We start from the raw sequence: 14,273 nt of genomic DNA, 5'->3' as shown, positions 1-14,273 counted from the left end.
ATGGGCCTGTGTGTGTGTGTGTGTGTGTGTGTGAGAAAGTGACAGTTGAGATTCAAATTCACAGACATTCTGCCATTGTAAATCATTGGGATTTTTTAGCCCGCATTTTCTTCTGCTGTGTGAACATCGTAGGTCCGATCGCTTAGAAAAGTCATAGCACACCTCTCCTCAATAAGCCGGTCGATTTGAGACATCATTCATGGGTCTATGACAAACGGTGTGGGACGAGTTACACTTCGAAGTACCTTTGGGCCTGCATGAACATTCTGCCAGTGAAAGTCTATGGGATATTTTTGCCCACTTTTTCGTGCGCTGTTTGAACATCGTAGGTCCGATTGCTCTGAAAATTCATAGGACACGTCTCCTCAATAAGCCGCAACATTTGACACCTCATTCATGGGTCTACGGCAAACGGGACCGGACAAATTACGCACAGAAGTTCCTATGGGTCTCTGTGTGTATGTGAGAAAGTGACAGTTGAGATTCAAATTCACAGACATTCTGCCATTGTAAATCAATGGGATTTTTATAGCACGCTTTTTCCTCCGCTGTGTGAACATCGTATGTCCGATCGCCTAGAAAAGTCATAGCACACCTCTCCTCAATGAGCCGGTCGATTTGACACCTCATTCATGGATCTACGCTAAACGGTGCGGGACGAGTTACGCGCCAAAGTTTTGTCAGGGCGAACAGTAATAGTAATACTAGATATGTACATTTCCTGAAGAAAATGTGAGTGGTGCTTGCAGTGGCAAAACTTGGCCCACGGTTGCTAGGGTGATGTAATTGGTTGCTAGGGTGTGGCTATGAAGGTCACTACTTATATGCCGAGTCAAAAGAGCCCACCCACAAGCCTCTATGACATTTTGATCCAAAGATTTGATATCATAAATTGTATGGCAATGTTAGTCTATTGGAGATTCTGCCAAATTTTCTCGCCCGCTTTACGATAATCGTACGCCCGATCGCTTCAAAAATTCATAGCACACCTCTCCTCAATAAGCCGGTCGATTTGAGACGTCATTCATGGGTTTATGACAAACGGTTCCGGACGAGTTAGACGGCGAAGTTCCTTTGGGCCTGTTTGAACATTCTGCCAATGAAAGTCTATGGGATATTTTTGCCCGCTTTTTCGTGCGCTTTCTGAACATCGTACCTCCAATCTCTCCGAAAACTTATAGCACACTTCTCCTCAATAAGCCGCAACATTTGACACCTCATTCATGGGTCTACGGCAAACGGTGCCGGACAAATTACGCAGCGAAAGTTCCTATGGGCCTGTGTGTGTGTGTGAGAAAGTGACAGTTGAGATTCAAATTCACAGACATTCTGCAATTGTAAATCAATGGGATTTTTTAGCCCGCTTTTTCGTGCGCTGTTTGAACATCGTAGGTCCGATTGTTAAGAAAAGTCATAGCACACCTCTCCACAATGAGCCGGTCGATTTGAGACCTCATTCATGGTTCTACGCCAAATGGGGCGGGACGAGATACGTGCCGAAGTTTTGTCAGGGCGAACAGTAATAGTAATACTAGATATGTACATTTCCTGAAGAAAATGTGAGTGGTGCTTGCAGTGGCAAAACTTGGCCCTCGGTTGCTAGGGTGATGTAATTGTTTGCTAGGGTGTGGCTCTGAAAGTCACTACTTATAAGCCGAGTCAAAAGAGCCTATGTCTTTCTGATCCAAAGATATGATCTCACAAATTGTATGGCAATGTTAAGCCTATCGGAGATTTTGCCCAAATTTCTCACCCGCTTTACGATAATCGTACGCCAGATCGCTTCAAAAATTCATAGCACACCTCTCCTCAATAAGACGGTCGATTTGAGACGTCATTCATGGGTCTACGACAAACGGTGCGGGACGAGTTACGCGCCGAAGTTCCTATGGGCCTGTGTGTGTGTGTGTGTGTAAGAAAGTGACAGTTGAGATTCAAATTCCCACTCATTCTGCCATTGTAAGTCTATGGGATTTTTTTTGCCCACTTTTTTGTACGCTGTGTGAAGATTGTAGGTTCAATCGCCTAGAAAAGTCATAGCACACCTCTCCTCAATGAGCCGGTCGATTTGACACCTCATTCATGGATCTATGACAAACGGTGTGGGACGAGTTACGCGCCGAAGTTTTGTCAGGGTGAACAGTAATAGTAATACTGTTTGCAAGTGGCAAAACTCGGCCCTGTACCCCATGATGTCTGTATTATGATGTGGAGCTGAGATATGGCTTCCTTATGTTGCTATACGGTTTCTAGGTTGCTCTAAATGATTGCTAGGGTGTGGGTACACATTTACCATGGTGATATTTACAAAGTGATTTCCCACCTGAGTCAAAAGAACCCAACCCCATGTCTGTACGATGTTCTGGTGCTAAGATATGGCTTACTGATGTGATTGCACTTAATGCAAATAGCAATGAGTTCTATTTACATTAAGTGCAAATAAGTATAGATCTTATTTACACTGTTAAAATAGCAGGATTTTCTATTATTTATAATACTTCTTGCAAAAAGGCCTAATTATCTGCACATCAGTATTGTAGTACATTAAAACAGTATGCAGTAATTATGTTTTGAGTGTAAATGATAGTTTTAATTCAACTTATTAAATGGATGCTGTCTTATTTGGGACAATAAGCCCTCTCTACACCTACCCTAACACTAATGAATACTTTATTTTTAACTTTTCGATTATTTTCTTCATTTTTATTCAAAATAAATGTCTTTCCCATATGATATGAGATTTGTAAAGGGAGAAAAAAAACTTGCCAGAAGGCAGAATCAAACCCGGGTCGACCACGTCGAAAAAAGTTCTACGCGCGCTTTACCCGCAACACCATAGAAGCTGAAGTTAAACAGCCATTTTTTGTAGTGTTGACCAGCCACATCACACATCGGTGGGCCGAGTTTTTACAAATAGACACTCCGTTTTCGGGTTTTCATTTAGCTTATAATTAATAAAAAATAAAGAAATGCATTAATAAATAGTTTTAACACAATATTTTAGAGAAAATTGTTCTAGTTGTCGGTCACAGCTATATCAAGTGGGCTGAGAGGACAGCTGAGGTCACCTGTTAACCAAACCTGGGTCTCCAGAATACTCCAGAGACTGGGGAAGGAAGGCACGAGATAGAGCCAGCTTCTGGATGTCATGCTCTCAACCTTTCAGCACTCCAATGAGGACCTTTAAGCAATTTCAGCACCAATACCACAATACTTTTTTCCGGAGAAGATGAACAAAGCCAGGAACTTAATACATGACTGACATTGGTGGAGTGTTCATCAATAATAAAGATATAACAGAGAAGAAAAGTAAACTGTTCAGGTTGAATGGGGTTCAATTTTCAGACAATGGAAATGATATATATATATATATATAATTTTTTTTTTAAACCTTGTAAGTGCTATTAGTACATAAAAAAATACTATATAGTACTCAATATCTGAAGGTCATCAAAGTGGTCCTAAGACAAGAATAGGCACTCTTTTTGCTTTTAGGACAAATTTGATGAAAGGTTTTGATCCACTTTAAATGTTGACTACTATATATCTACAAAATTATGTTTGTCATTCGTTTTCAGTGAGGTGCATATATGATTAAATAAATGTGCATCAATTTAAAAAAAACAAACATTGCAATATTGCAGATTTGACTCACCACAAAAGTTTGTGAACAGGCTGCATAGTGAAAGTGTGATTCTATTGGCTGTACAATCATGTAGAAATGTTTATCTGTTTGTTATGTATTGAGCACAAAGTGAAAGTAAAGCGGACGTTTGTTATCATATGTGACAAGGCAGGTTATAAAAAATGTAATGTTGCTGAATTTAGAACAACAAACCTACATAGTACTTGTATTATTTCTGCCACAGAAAGACAGACTAAAAATAGTATGAGTAGTACTAGCATGCAGTTAAACATATGAGTGACATATAAGCAGTGAATGATCTTCCTCTGAGTTATAACAGCAATCCAGGAAGTGAAAACTCAAATGATTAATGATACCTGTGCAGATCAAGAGTGTGATTTTTGCAGGTTTAGAGACTAAAGTTTGCTTATTGGATATGCAGACATATTGTGGTCTTGAATTAGATAAGTATCAGTTAATTTGCAGAATTATAAAACAACAATAAATAAATATTTACACTTAATGTGGTCTTCATTTACAGAAATGTATAAACCTTATTTAAAAGTAAGTTCTTACCATCTCAATGTACCATTCAATAAAGACAAACAGACTTGATTTGCCAATTCACCTAAAATGTTTATTAAAATTATTAAGAAAAGCACCTGTTGTGCCAAATCCTGTCCACCAATCCTGATCCCAGTCACGCATCTAGATCCTAAAGTGTTTTATTGAATACCAGTAAATATTATTTTAGTGAAAGCATTTAAATATTATAGTCTTATTGTATTACCACTATTAAAATTATAAAAATGAAAACAGAAATATTACTGTTGCAATGTGAAATTGTACTGTATAATAAAATAAAATATGAATATATGACCATTTTACTTTACAGAATTATAAAAAATATATTAATATAATATATAACATATGTTACTCAATATATAATATATAAAATATAATATAGCTAAGCTCTAAATTGTAAAACACTTTTATCATTTTAAACATCACTGAAGTATTATTTTGAATTAATTATTAATTGTTATGTTTATAAATTATTTAGCATATATATATATATATATATATATATATATATACAGACAGTTACATATAAATTAATAAAGATATATACAGTCACATAAATTGATGTAGATACATGCCGATGTTTAGATAGATACACATTATATTTTTAGACAGGTATATACACTTATACAGTGTTTTAATGAATTGCAGCTGTTTTAGTTTTGAGACATTACATGGATTTTTTTTAATTCTGAATAATTGAGCAGCCCTTTATATTTAATTTAATATTACCTAATTATTTATACAATTTTAATCAACTCAAAAACGCCTGTTTTGGAAACCCTAGTTGGAAAGGACCCGAGAGAGACAGGATCTGGCACAACACCCCCAGTGAGCAAGCCAATGGCGACAGTGGCAAGGAAAAAACTCCATAAAGTCAGGAGGTAAAAACCTTGAGAGGAACCCGACTCAACAAAGGGGGAAACCCATCCTCTTCTGGCATGGCGCAGACATCGCAAAAACACATTCATTTAACCTAATATATGGAATATTAATATATTTAGAAATAAGCCAATTATGTAAATCAATTGACCCAATATATGAAATATTAATATATTTAGAAATTATACAAACATATAACAATTATGTTATATGGTTAAATAATTTCTAAACATATGAGATTAACTGGTCATCCGATTATTAGATGAAGGAAGTTGACTACTGAAGCATCGCCCGCCATCTAGCCACTGGATCTGACTCGTCTCACAGGCTGGATGTCCTGTGGTAGAGGAAGTATAACAGATGTGATACCGTTAGTGAATTCATTTGTATTGTTTTGACTCCACAAGACTTATGAAAAACAAAGTTTGAAAGACAGGTGTGATTTATCTTGCAAGAGAACCATTTACACTTTAAAATTCTAAGCTCAGTGTATAATAAAATGGACTGAAACACTAGATTTTACTAGAAGTATTTATTAACTTACATCAGTGCTTTAGTATTCTTATTTCTCTGCTTCTTCTGTCTTCAGCATTGTCCTTGCTTCGGTCTTCAGTGCCATAACCAACTGGTCCCATCCTGTCTATAATACATGAATAATGGGATCATTATCATACACAAATACTAATAAACTAGTAAATAAAAGTAAATTCACAACTTAACTCTACAGAACGACACTACTAATTTTTATTTAGTCACAAAACAATCTTCCAAACTTCTAAACCAATTCTAATCTTATGCTTACCACAGATGCCGGTATTCAGATGCTGTCATCATTAGTGTTGTAGCACACTTGATCTTCTCAGGCATTCTGACTTCAACTGCTGAAAAACATCAACATCAAAATGAGATTAGGATTAACATTTTCCTACAAATGTGGTTATGATGTGCAGTAGTACAGTGATTGAATCAAAATGTTTAAACACTTAGCTTGGATGGTATATTGCAGAGTAGCATCCAGTCTTGGACAGGACTGCTATTGTATCTTCCTGCAACTTTACAGAAGGGCACATATTAATGACAGAATAACAGTGAACTGCATATAATACATTTAGTACAGATTGTCGAACAAATTCAAGTTAAAACTTCTAATATAATATTGTCTAACTACCTCCCCCTTTACCTTGCTATCATCATGTTAGTGCTGTTACTCACTTACTGCTTCCCTGGAGCTCACTGTATCTTGTCTATCGCTGGTGCTGCTGCCAGTGTCCTCCCTGAAGCTGCCAGTCTACTTCTATCTTCGTCCTTCCTGCTGCTGTAGGTACTGCTCTTGTATCCTGGTAGCTCAGCGCCACAAAACCTCAAGACGACCATACGTCTCACCACAACTCAACCATACGAGCCAACCCGTTGGCTAAGGCTGTTCTGAGCCCACTGGCACCGTAAATGAATGCACAGTGCCACGGTTCCGTATGGCCTAACACCAAAACTCAACCATACACGCCAACCCGTTGGCTAAGGCTGTTCTGAGCCCACTGGCACCGTTAATGAATGCACAGTGCCACGGTTCCGTATGGCCTAACACCAAAACTCAACCATACACGCCAACCCGTTGGCTAAGGCTGTCGGAAAGCCCAACCCGCACCGTTAATGCATGCTTGGTCCCAACGGTTCTGTATGGCATAACACAAACACAACCATGCAAGCCAACCCTTTGGCATTACACTGCAAAACATTTCCCAACGACAACCAAAACAAAACCACCTATGTCAAAAGCAAAACACAGTACACAGGATTGTGGTAACTGTGGTAGCTCTGTATGACACCCGACTGAAGGCAGAGGTCCGGATTCGAAATGAAGATATGATCGAGTAGTGTGTGTTTGTCCGTCGTCGCTGTTGTAATCAGTTGAGTGTACCCTCGAGCTTGAAACAACTCCAGAATAGGTTTTTTCCCAGTGTGCAGGAGGTCCTCATTAAAGTCTCCACAGACGATGACAAGGTCGTCGTGTGCGAGGTCAAGATAATCCAGCATACCCTTCAGGTTAGTCAAAAAATCTCCAACGTTGTACTGTGGCGGCCTATACACAGCTACGATGGCTGCCTTTATTGGCGAATCTAATTTGATGACAACGAACTCCAGATCGGTCACATTTTGTATATATTGCCGGGGCTGAGCTGGAATGTGCTCCTTACAATATATTGCGACTCCACCTCCGTTCTTCTTCCCAATGTCTTGATGCGTAGAGTAGGAGACGTGTCTGTTGCGGGCAAATAGGTTGTATCCGTCCAATTGGAGATCTGATGAAGTAGACGATCCGGACAGGTGTGTTTCCGTCAGACAGAGAATATCCGCGTGACGCAGCTCATGATGCCATCTGATGTCCTCAATGTGGGGTCCAAGTCCTTCTGTGTTGTGGTGAATGATGGTGAGGGTATGTTCCTGTCTGTTCTCCCTAACGTGCCGCAGAAGTGGCATAATTTCTTCGACTGGTGCTCTCCTCATGGCCTGCAAAGAGGCTGTGATTTCTGGATTTGCATATATCTTCTTCTCGTCGAAGTCTGTGATGTGTAATCCATGTAGGGAAGTGGTTCTGCTAAGGGCAACGTAGGCCATTCCTGGCTCAAAAATCTTCTTCAAGGACACTACTGCAGACTGCATCGTCATGCCTTGAACTTTGTGGGCTGTGCAGGCGTAAGCTAACTTGATGGGAAACTGACGACGAACCGCTCCTTTCCTCAGAGTCTCTTCGGATCTCTCGATGTAGACCAAGACGTCTTCTTCACCTCCTACTTTCTTGCGGTGTTTCTGGCCGGCGTTTGGATTGTCGAGTTGAAGGCCTAACATCTCCACTGTGGCGAATCCATCCTTCTGTTTTGTGACGATGTTTGCAATCCTGCCAAAACATCCGTTGACGATTCCGTCTTCTACGTCCAGATTCCTGGTCACCATTACACGAACTCCCACGGCAACTTCTATGGTGTCAAGTAAGTTGTCCTTTTTTCCAGTGGCGGGTTTGCGTAGTCTCTTCATCCCTCCTGTTGTGGGGTCTTTCCTGTAGTCTTCGGCATCAATTGTTATGATGTCAGTGTAAAGGGCCTGCACAGTCTCGGTATTGAACTTGAGGACTTCTTTGTTGGTGGCGAATATGTGCAGAGCTTCACGGGGACAGTCTTCTGAATTTTTCACAGCCTGGAGTAACAAAGCTTTATCGTCTTCCCTGAGAGGTTCGGCCTTCGGCTTTGCTCGCAGTCTGTTCAACAACTGAGCGAAAGCGAGGTCTTCTTTCTGGCGCATGATCTCTGTCAGGGTGACGATTTGAAAATTGTCCTTCCAGAAGTCCAGCACATCCTCTTCAAACACACACAGCGGTTTGGCTTTACCTGTCGGGGGCAGCTGATAATAATCCCCTACGGCGAGACAAGAGATCCCTCCAAAAGGCTTCTTGCTGCCTTTGATCTGCTGAAATCTCCAGTTGATGTAAGCAAACATGTCCTTTGAGATCATGGATACCTCGTCGATGATAAGGATCTCCACGTCGCGTAAAGCTGCTCTCACTTCATCAAGGGAGTTTCCAAGTCCCTGGTATGGTGGTTTCAGACTCCGTGGCAGCTTTAAAAGGGAATGCAGCGTTTTACCGGAGATGTTGAATGCTGCCGTTCCAGTAAAAGCAGACAACAGCACCGTAGGCACTGAGAGATCCCCTTCTTCCCGGAGTCGAGGGAGTTGTCGCAGAATCTTGGTTGCCTCCGCGTGTACGCACTTGATGACGTGTGATTTCCCACAGCCAGCACCGCCTGACAAAAAGTAAAAAAACTGCTCTGGATTGTGACCCCACACACGCTTCTGACACCACTGGCGGACAGCGTAAAAAATGGCTGCCTGCGTCTCGTTTAGACTCCTGAACATCCTCCTGACAAATTCAGCAGTCATCTGTGGTGCCTCTATCTGTGGTACGACTCCATCTCCATCTCCACGAAGAATCTGGTAATCCGGGACATCATCTTGTTCATCTTCTTCTGGATCGACGTCTTCTCGTTCCGCTATGCACTCCAGGCGATCTACGTCAACTTCAGGCGCAAAGGCGGTCCAAGCATTCTCAGCTGGTCCGTCCCGCTGCAGCTGTTCGAATGCTTGATCCACCTCTTTGCTGTGTTTTTCATAGTTCTCCTGGTGTGCTTTGACTATGGCGCAGACAGGCATCAGGAGCCCGGGGTGTGCCGGGAGTTCAACAAACGCACCTTTGTAAAACTCCTGATAAGTTGGATATCGCTGGGGTTTCAGCTGTTCGTTGAAGCGATGCGGCACATAAAGTTTCACCAGTCTTCCGTAATGCTTTTCCGGTTGCTTCTCCTCCGAAAACCGAGCATACCTGATGATCGCAGCTTTACCAACAGTCCTCTTCTGAATGAAGCCCATACCGTTGAGCAGTCGGAGGACATTCTTTCCTTGAGTTTGCCGACCATACACAACACGGTAATTGGAGACGAAGTCCGCCAGACACATCATCTCGAACTCCAGTGTTTGAGGCCTTGCTCTGTATTTGTCTATCATACCTGACATCCAGACATCCTCTGAATCAGGATCTTTGTTGTGCAGGGCACTAAGGGGCAAACTCATCTTCAGGGCGTCGTCATCCGTCGGTATAAACACAACGTTTCGCGAACACTTCTTCATTGGTAAGCTGCATGTTCTTGCCACAGACTCCTGAGCGCTCACCTGCCTGTGTTTGGAGTAGGCCTGCATTATGTTCTTCATTTCGTCCTCTTCGTTCACGTTGCTTTCGCGAACACCCTTGATGACGCTCTTCAGGAAATCATTCATTTCGTGCTCTGGCTTGGAAATGTAAGACAGCATGTACATGATACAGCTGAAAGAGTCCAGAACAAACTGAATGTCCATGTTGGCGTTCCATGCCCTCAGCAGATCCGGGTTGTATCCATTCACCCAAGCCTCCTTTGGATCACGCTTCAGCAAAATCACACTTGAAGTGGTCAATGCCTCAACGTAACCATTGTAATCCTTCATGGACAGATTACATTTGGCCAGCAGGTCTGACAAGCTGTCAAAGGAGGCCTGGGGATCATTTAACAAATCCCACACCGGCTTGAGTTTCTTCCTTGCGTCGTTTATCACTTTTCGGACAGCTTCCTGTCTTGCCTTCTTTCCATCTGGGCGGTTTGGGTCTTCGTCCTCATCTTCCTCAGGACGCGGTGGTCGTGGACGGGTGATGGTGGTCTCAGAGACGGGGAGTTTAGGGAACCCATACCTACACAACAGGTTTCCTTTCTTGCAAGACTTGGAGTGTTTCCTGCTGTGAAGTTGAACTTCAGTGACGATTTTATGAAGCTCAGGATCGGTGGTAGGGTCGGGCAACTGGCAGGTAACGTAACGGTCAATGAAGTCACACACTTCTTTATCAGACTCATTTTCGAACTCTGGCGCCCCCTTCACCCAGGCCAGCAGATGAATATGAGGGCTTCCTCTGGCTTGAAACTCGACTCGATAAAAGTAATCCTCGACTTCACCGATGGGTTGAGCAGGTGACAAAAGCAGATGAGTCATTAACGCATCCACCCGTTTCTCAAACATCCGCATGACGGTGACGGGGTTACTGCGAAGGATTTCACATTTCGTCGTCCAGTCAAGCTCCGAAAAGTCAACCTCTTCACCTTGCTGAGCCTTGATTGCCGTTATCACTTCCGGCCATCGCATTTCGGCTGCACTAAAAGTGCAAAAAAAAGTAGGGTTCCCCAACTGCCGGATCATGGCCTGTAGATCTCTCAACGTTTTCTCCCAGTAAGATGGAGTGCCCCTCAAGGGTTGCATGAACCTTGTGGCATCACGGCTGTGGACCAGCCTTTCGACCTCACGATCGTCCTGAAGAAGCTTGTTGGAGATCCTACATCCATCTCTCGTAACGGGTTTGCCTTTTCGCAACTGAATAGACATGCTGTTTCTAGCCATGTGCGTTTCAGTGACAAACTGTGCAAAGAAGAGATAACTCTGGTCTTTGGCGAAACGAGTATCCACGCAGAACAGTCTAGCATTGAAGTACATGCTCGGTGACAATGCAACTTGTCGCGCCTCATCAATTGTGTTCTGTCCAGTGCAAAACTGAACAGGGAAAGACATGGCTTCCAACTTGGGAATCCGGAAAAATCCGACTGGCTTTTTCCCTTGAGCAGGCGCAATGCTGAAAATTCCCTCGCCGTACGACAGCAAGTCCTGTCCGATGTCAAGTGGCTGCATGCATGTGTCCAGAGTGAGGCCAGGCCTGAGTTCATCCTTTTCCTCTGTGCTGACGTTCTGGTCATCCTGTTCAGAGACAACGACTTCCTGTTTCTCCGCTGTGTCATCCAGCTCATCATCGGGGAGAAGTTCAAATGTGGCAGCTTCACTTATAACGATGTCCCTGTACTCTGAATGCGTAGCTTTCAGTTTCGTTAAAGCGGCTAGCACATTGTGCATATTCACCGTATGGAAGTGTTGGTACCCTTTGAACTTGATGTGCCTTTTCAGCTTTACCTGTAGAAGCTGGGACTCACTACTAGGCCGTGGCAGACAGTTGACTGTTTGCTCCACCTCAGAGGGAACACACACAACAGCACCATGCACTGCTCTTTGCTGTCCTTTGGGCAATGCAACTATTTTTGCAAAGGGAACGATTCTGGCAATGAGCTGTCGCTCAAGCACGTTCAGTTCGAGTAGTTCTGCAGGGATGGGAGGCAATTCGAGTTTGTTTGCCACTGCAATTGAGGGCATAGATCCTCTCTTCAGATGAGTGTCACAAGTGTGGCAGATCCATTCCTGTCTCCTCTCTTCTGGAACTGCACAAGAAATTGTGCAAGCACTGTCACAAGCATGAACATATTTTCCGGTTAAGCAACAGGCTGCAACAAGAACATTCTTTACATATCGTGTTCTGTTACACACCTTGACTTGATTCGGAAAAAGAGTCCTGTGACACACTGTGCAGACGTAAGTTGGACCATGCTTAACTTGACACCGAAATGCAGAGATGGCCTTTTGCACCAAGCTGTTGGAAACAGGCTGGGTTGTCGCATCAGAATTGGGTGTATCCTGGCTGGAATGAACGTATGGCTTGTACTTCCTTTTGATCCTCAATGCATTTCGTAACTTATAAAGAATGCGAAATCCTACATCTGTGAGAAACTTCTGTTTCTTATGGAGAGTACAAAGAAGAATGTGGTGAGACCTATACTCTGAATCACTTGCATATCTTCTGGCCATGTAGTGCTTCATTTTCCTTTGGAAAAGATCATCAGTGTGGTACCTTTTGAACACATAATCCTTCATTTTCCTCTGGAAAGGAGCATCAGTGCGGTACCTCCTGACCATGTAGTCCTTCATTTTCTTCTGGAAAGGAGCATCAGTATGGTACCTCCTGACCATATACGCCTTCATTTTCCTCTGGAAAACAGCATCAGTGCGGTACCTCCTGACCATGTACGCCTTCATTTTGCTCTGAAAAAGAGCATCAGCCTGGTACCTCTTGATTATGTACTCTTTCCTCTTTTTCTGGAAGTGAACATCAGCGGTGTACCTTTTGTTCATGTACTCTAACTTTTTGTATCTGGCAAATGGATCCTGATACTTCTTTTTAGTAACCTTAATTTTCTTCTCCCGAAACTGCAAATTGGTGGCATATTTCCCTCTCTCATATTCTCTTCTTTTTTGTTCTCGAACTTCAAAATGTGAATATGTTTTCTCAAGTCCTGGTTGTTGCTTTTGATGCACAATTTTACGCATCTCTTTTCTTCTTCGCTGCTTGTTTGTTTTTACAACCTTTATGACACCTTGGTTTTTGTCATCTGTAAGAACAAGATTTTCAGGAATATTGTCACCAACATTTTGTGGTTTTGGGAGAGATGGAGTTACTTCTGATGGTGACACATAAGCTGATGATGAGCATGGTTCCTCAGACTGTGGCTCCATTTCAAATGCAACAGGCATTAATTCGTAGCAAGTCTCAGCACCACGGTTCTGAAAAAGCAGACATAGTCTGCTGATCATCTGACTCAGTAGACTGAAAGTGAGCAAAACTGCAGTTCCATCACCAGTTGGATGTGGGAAACCTTCTGCCGTTCTGGAATGTGAATCAAAATATCCATACCTTCCAGAAGCATCTCTGAACACAGCAAAGCACTCTGGAGAAACCATAAGCAGTGCATGGCTGACATCTGTTGAGAGACAGTGAAGTCTTTCATCAAGAGGAAGCCACCATCTTTCCATTTCCGAAGTTCCTCTGGCTCTTAGATATCCCATCAACACATCTGACTTTTGGACGCTGTAGGTGTGGTTAGAAGTTGTGATGCTCACAGGTACTTCACGCATACTTAGATGATCCAGTCGGAATCTTTGTTCAGCAATAAGCTGCATTTTAATGCCGACATACAAAGCATCACCCTCCTCTAGCACTCTGTCAAGATCAGGCTGCTTAAACAAAGTTCCCTCACTGTGGTATGCAAGGAATGTCAGAGCTACACATGTGCACTGATGATTTCGTGAGAAAACGTCATACCTTGCATCACTCTGGCAATGAGACGCCTGCATGGATAGAATTGTAGATGTATTGTCACCATCTTCGCCGTGCTGTCCATTAGAAAACTGATCAACGTCTGTCATTCTAGTCTGTCCTGTCAGATCTAACTTCGTCCAACGAATTTTTTGAGCCCGGGATCTCCTACCTTTCCGAGGCATCCTTCAAAAGATCAAAAGACAAAATATGAGAAAAACCAAAGACAAGTTATCCATGACATACATGAACAACACATTAATTATAAAGAAAAAACTTGGTCAAGTTGAACATCCTCTGTTCTGTTTGGTTTTCAATTAAATAAAAGCAGATTATTTAAATAATAAGCAGCTGATTTAATGTGTCTCTTAAATAAGTGTTAAGCAACTGTCAACTTTGTTACAAATTTGAACAGATCTCTGATTAAAAATTACTGTAAAATGGTTTTAGTGCTACATTAAAAAAATAGATGTATTTAATAGGGGTATGACGAGACACTTATCTCATTAAACACAAGACTGGGCTCACAAGAACGAGACGAAACAAGATTTCTAAACTTTTTTTTAAAGAAATCCTCAATGATGAAATATATAGGATTTTTATTTTATTTAACTGAAAAATACAAAATGCATGTGCATTTTGATA

General features: G+C 42.2%; 1 long non-coding RNA gene across 1 annotated transcript; it reads right to left on the bottom strand.

Annotated features, from left to right (window-relative positions):
• Positions 1–4,240: 4,240 nt before the first annotated feature.
• LOC141341217 (uncharacterized) lies at positions 4,241–13,763 on the bottom strand. Its single transcript, XR_012356637.1, has 4 exons — positions 13,635–13,763; positions 5,892–6,141; positions 5,634–5,729; positions 4,241–5,426 (listed from the first exon to the last, which is right to left on the bottom strand). It is a non-coding gene; the product is annotated as an uncharacterized lncRNA (long non-coding RNA).
• Positions 13,764–14,273: the final 510 nt, after the last annotated feature.

The sequence above is a fragment of the Garra rufa genome, chromosome 8 (assembly GCF_049309525.1).
Source record: "Garra rufa chromosome 8, GarRuf1.0, whole genome shotgun sequence".
NCBI classification, from domain to species: Eukaryota; Metazoa; Chordata; class Actinopteri; order Cypriniformes; family Cyprinidae; genus Garra; species Garra rufa.
The sequence above is the reverse complement of the archived record's forward strand: the minus strand, read 5'-3'. Positions and strand labels throughout refer to the sequence as shown.